The 6,000-nt window shown below is 36.9% G+C and overlaps 1 protein-coding gene across 2 annotated transcripts in view; it reads right to left on the reverse strand.

The window, feature by feature from the left end:
* eys (eyes shut homolog (Drosophila)) overlaps positions 1 to 3,369 on the reverse strand; it is a 207,487-nt gene extending 204,118 nt beyond the window's left edge. For both annotated transcript variants that reach the window (XM_023963743.1, XM_023963742.1), the window contains exon 1: positions 2,943 to 3,369. The gene's annotated coding sequence lies outside the window, so the exon portion shown is untranslated. The remainder of the gene's footprint in view (positions 1 to 2,942) is intronic.
* Positions 3,370 to 6,000: the final 2,631 nt, after the last annotated feature.

A 6,000-nucleotide genomic window follows, 5' to 3' on the forward strand; every position in this document is an offset into this window, starting at 1 on the left:
CAAGTTTGGCTTATTAAGCTAACACTGCAATACACACAGACATTGATGGAAATGAGGGCTCCTGAGTAATATGTGGTTACCAGTTACAGTACAATGGGACTCATGCAAGAATGAGGATACACAGTTGTAAATTGAAGCAAAAATTGTTGGGATAATTCATCCCATCTTTCCTTTCATATGCTAATTTCTCATCCTCTTCTTGGTTCTGAAGTTCTCTGACCCTGACAGCTACTGACTTGTCTGGATTCTGCTGCTGCTGTTTGCTGTTGTGCTGTATTGAGTGCATTGTACTTTTTTGCCTGCTCAGGGAATACCGATGACTTCTTAGAAGTTTATATTTGGATTGCATGTTAAATGAAGTGGAATATATTTAGAAACTACAGTAAAGGCATTTACTTTTTTTTTCTCCCACACCAAACTTGTTATGAAGTTACCATCCCTTTATTTTCATTTTCTAAAACTACAGATTTACAAAATACTTGTAAGGAAAATCAATTCACTAACATACTTGTATCAACAGATAACATATCAAGGAGACTGGTGTGTCAAGGGTTTTAGTACTTTCTTCCCATTTAGACCAACACTTTGTGATCATTCCGCCTAATATTTCCTGAGAAATGAATCAGATACTGCAAACAAATGATACCTGATGATATCCAAGTCGAGTCAGAAGAAGGTGAACATGTACAAATTTAATTTAACTTATCCTTCCATTTACTGTTAAACTCATTTCTAACATCAGCAAATGAAAGCAGTTGGAAAATGTTGTGCCATTTCTCTTTGAATTATGGTAGACTTGAGTCGTCTGCCATCATCTGTAAATAATGGTGGCCCTAAAGTGCAAATCACATCAACAAATCACTCGACGCAAAAGCATTCTGAATGTTACATACAAAAAAAGCTAAACATGTAAAAAAAAACAACAATATTACATTTAAGAAATCGTATAAATGAAATAAAAATGAAACATTTTGGAAAACAAAAGTATTCTCTGTAAATCTATGTTTAAAAAATGAAAAAAGAAGAATCAGTAAAAGGTAAGTTCAATAGGAAATCGCTGATTGGATGATGACATCCAATCAGTTAAGTCCTATAGTACCTACCATTTCTGGTTTCTTATTGTGTTTAAATTTTTAACATTCCATTTTGATTTCTGGAAATAAAAAAAATAAATCATTTTTATTTTGTTTAGTTTTTTTGTAATTGTATTTTTGTTTCTGCATTTTTTTTCTCTCTCTCTAGAATTTAATGTTTTTGATTATTCTTTTTGTTTTTTAATTTGTGTTAAGTGATTTGTTGCACTTCAGAGCCACCATAGTAAACACCTCTGAACCATACGGTATATTCTAAAGAAGGAACTAATAAAAATTGACCTCTAAGATTTGCAATGATGGTTTATTATTTGATAATGCAAAATGTATTTATGTTGAAATCAGCATGTGAGCGTCAAAATTGGAAAATCAATTTCATTTTCTGTGTTCTATGAACAGCGTGGTGCCGCTGCATCAGAGGTGAGTCACCAAAGTTACTGTGGAGCCACTTGAGAAGTAATTCACCAAACTCCACCAGCCTGCTGGCCACATCATTCGTTCTCCCAGACCAACAGATCTCCTGCTAATCAGTTTCTGCATAACACTGATAAACATCTTTTCATGCAAAACTTAAAGTCAGAGCCCCTATTAAGACAGCCACCAATGCCAAAGGTCAACCACTTCACATTTCAAACATGATGATTAAATGAGCAGGTTTGCCTTCACAAAACCCTCAACTGCTCGTTTTTGGTTTCTTACATCAAATGAAAAAAAGTGTCCAAGAGCTGCAAGGTGCTTTCTAGAGTCTAATGGCTGAAATAAGACAACCATGAGATAAATCAGGCCAGATCGAGCAGCAGCACATATTTCCACAGCGGGATTTAACCTCTGTGGGTTGTTCATTTTTGTTTGAGGCGATACGTTTATCAGCAGCTGCCCTAGTGTGGCGTAGTCCACAGCGCTCATTGTTTTTATGGCGTTTTGGAAGACGACATCAGCAGGTCAAGGGTGTGCATCTTTGCATGTTAAAGCAGTGAAGAAAGCCATGCCAGATACGAGTTTATTTAAAAGAAAATGACACAAGAAAGCTCATTTGAAGACGAAATAGGTAAAGTATTCATCCACGTTGCAGTCGTGGGACATTTTCAAACCTGTCTTCGAGAGCTAAATCTCCCTTATCTGTCTGCTTTAAATGTGGAAAACTTAATATAAGCAACACATTCAATAACATCCCTTTAAATGCAGGTTCCATAGGTAGGTCTAAGTACTAAATTAGGCAAAATAAGAATAAAAAAAATCAGCACCAGCATCTTGGAATAAGAGGTGTACTCAAATTATAAAACATAATTGCATCGGTAGAATTCTAAAAGACTAAGAGTTTAGCAGGTTTGACCAATGCTATTCTTTTTTTTTTTAACGAAAGCAATATTTACATGTGTTTTTTTTTTTTTTTTTTTTTTACAATATTGACATGTTTCAATTTTCACAAGTCTTTTGACTATGTAGTTTCATTTTGTGTATTTTAAATCACAATTTTAAAATACATGTTAAGTGTAATAAGTTTATAAGTGGTTCAATTATGCTAAAATGAAAAAAAAACTAAAATTGGATAGATATATCATCTAGAAAACGATTCTATGTTTATTTAGACAAGTAATTTATATATTTTTCACTGTGATTAGAGACTGAAATCTTTTTTGAAAAGAGAGAAATAAACATGACAGAAAGTTCTTCCATAAACACAGCTGATAGAGGCCTGCAGTCCCGCTGCAGACGCTGCTGCGGGGATTTTCTTGGGACGGATAATCTGAGCGCAAACGGACCATCTGCTGTATGGGCATGTTTTCCTCCTCCTCCTCCTCCTCCTCCTGCTGCTGCTGTCGTTTTTACACTAATAAGTTTCGTGCTCACCTTTGAGTTGAAAGGTGTTCCGCCCTGGGACAAAAGCATGCAACGTAAATCGGGAGAAGCTCTTATTCAGAGTTCATGCGTGGAACTCGCGCAGAACAACAGCGGAACTGCGCGCGTGGCTGTCAGAGGAGGACGCATTGAGAGGGGCGGGGTTAGAGAGCCTTCCCGATTGATTGATTAATTAATTAGGCTTAGCTGAATACTCATTAACCAGGCAAAGTCATTATCTGGCATAAACAGCAGAATCATCTATGGCTAAAACCAAACGTAAAAAAATAAAACAAAACAAAAAAGCAAAAGAATTAAATAAAAAATTGAAAGAAAAACATAAAATAAAATAGAGATTCTAAGAAAATATCTTTTAAAAGGTCAGTTGGCTGAATTGTCAAGAAAAAATTTTAATAAGTTCAAATAGGAGGTGAGGTGTTCCCACAACAAGATTACTACTTAGACCAGTGGCGGTTCTACACTGACTTACTCCCTGGGCGAGTAACCCCACAGGCGCCCCCCCTCCCCCCCGCACACCTACAAAATTTGACAACATCCTGTTGTGTTCCCTATCTTCTATTTAGCTATTTTACACAAAAAAATGCATGAATGTTCTAGACTCATATTACAGGGGGGTCAAACTAAGTCACACAGGGGGCCTAAGTTAAAAACACGCTTAAGGTTTTGGGCCGAAGAAGATAAACATTTAATGAACACACTAAAGCTAAACTTTTAAACCTTTTAAACTGAACTTTTTGAACATAAATATGAATAAAAACAGGAACACAAGTTAAACCTTAAATAATATGTTGCTCCCCATAGAAATATATTCTGTCAAAATTATACAAAAATGAACATGCTGCAGAACAAAACAAAGAAAGCCTGGAAATATTAATAAGAAATTACAAATCAAATAATTCCATTTTTTTTGCTCTTTTATCATTTTTTAGAGCATTTTTTTTTAGAGCTGGACTCCTGCTTCATTTTTAACAATAATTTCTTAATGTGTGACGCCCTGTGTGTGTCTTTGTGAAACATATCAGAGGGATTAGATCTAAAAAATAAACTTATTGTGATTAATATGTTTAGGTCTTATAAAACATTAAAGACTAAATCATAGAACTCGTCAGTGGGATTACTCCAAAAATATTTGGCATTTCCCTAAATTTGTGCAACACCAACAGCAGAAATCCTCCAAAAAACCTCAATCCATATAAAAATGGTCTGCGCTCCCCCCCCCCCCCCCCTTTCCCTCTGACACACGCGGCTCCGTCTCTATGACGGGAGCCGCAGCTGCGGCTCAGAGTTGATTGTCAGATAGAAAAAGACTCCCCTCACGCCTGTTAGTGTGATTCAGCCAGCCACCGGCGAGTTGCGCCCCCCTCTCGAGTTTTTTGACTAATGTTCCAAAGACTACAGCAAAGAGGTGTGGCCGCAAGCGTCTTGCAGCAGAGGGCGGTGGTCACGTGCGTGTCGGGTCTGCCGTGTCAGAGCAAAGTATTGTGGGAAATAATCCCCATTGCCTGCTTTTGTCGAAATTGAGTTGAGCACGGGTGTTTGTTCTGCCCAATTCCTTTTCATGTGCCTGTTTTACGTTTTTTCACTCTGAGTTATTTCATCTTTTATTTTTTTTTTTAATTTTTTTTTTTTTGCACCATAACTGTGAAGAGCAAAGAGGATGAAGACATTCTTAACAGTCTGATGTGTCAGAGTAAAAGTGTTAAGTGTCGGCAGCTCAAGCATTTTCAAATTACAAGCTGCCAGCTTCCTCTTTGAATATCGTAGCACAATATGAGTAACGCATATGAGTAACGCACGCATCGGGCACGGCAAATGCCGCCCCCTATGAAGTGCCGCCCTGGGCGACCGCCCACATCGCCCATATCTAAAACCGCCACTGACTTAGACATAAAGAAACAGATTTTTTTCAGTGACATCCTCTCCTTCTTTTCTGTAATCGATTGTTTTTGAACCAATGCTTTTACTTAAAAAAAAAAATATGTTCATCAACTATTGAACTACTTCTGATCAGAAGAAACTTAATTCCAGTGACATAAATAGAAACTGCTCTATCATTGAAGCTTATGACATTTCTGAGCAAAACATCTGAGGAACATTTGCCTCCTGCAAACCTTTAAACTGCTTTTTGTGTTGTTTTGATCAAATTAAGCTGCAAATGTTTAATAAAGGCTAATCAATCTCCCCTATAACATCTAACTGCCTTTTTTGAGCTTAATTCAGATTTTTGATTGCACAATACATAAAAGGGAAAAAAAAAGACATTCCATCTTCAAGACTAGGGTCAAAACATTTACTAAAAAAATCCACATTGGGTAAAACTACCCTTTTTGTGTACATTTGTTTTCAACTTCAAACACTTTAGTTTAGTTTTGTTTTGAACTAAATATGTGCCAAAGATTGAGTACTCAATAGTTGCTTGCAAGAGCTACTTAAATGCATGTGTTATTGTTGATCAAACTGGCTTATTTCTGTTTTTATTTGATGAGTTACGATGGAATTTTGTTACTAACTGGCGTCAAAATGGTTCATCTGTTTGAAATTGTTTGGTCACTTGGCCACTTCCTGGATGTTCACAATCAACAGACTGAGGCTCCTTACATTTCATTTTGCTACTGTCTCTAAGTTGTTTCTTTTTTCACAATTCCCTCACTCCAAACACACTCATGTACACACTTTTGCACATAAAGGCAGGCAGCTACCAGAACTGGACTGCTACTGTTTTAGTATTATTTATATCATGTGTAATGTGAACTCAGGGAATATTTTGACAGCTCTTTTTATTATGTATTTTGCAATGGCCTACATTGCTTTGGCTGGACAGGTACACTCACACCAGGGAGCTGCACTGCAATCAGTCTTGTGCTGGTGGCTGCTAAAAAGCAGTATAAGTAAGGGTTAAGGGCCTTGCTCCTAGGCAATTTGGTAGTGGCTATCCAGAGAGAAAAGGCTGTTGGCCATTAACATTCCCTTTTTCCTGCAGCCAGCCAGTTCCCATTTATAGGAATGTTCCCAGAGTAGAAAATGTCCCTTTTGGGAGTGCTAAAATTTT

The sequence above is a fragment of the Oryzias latipes genome, chromosome 15 (genome assembly GCF_002234675.1).
Source record: "Oryzias latipes chromosome 15, ASM223467v1".
NCBI classification, from domain to species: Eukaryota; Metazoa; Chordata; class Actinopteri; order Beloniformes; family Adrianichthyidae; genus Oryzias; species Oryzias latipes.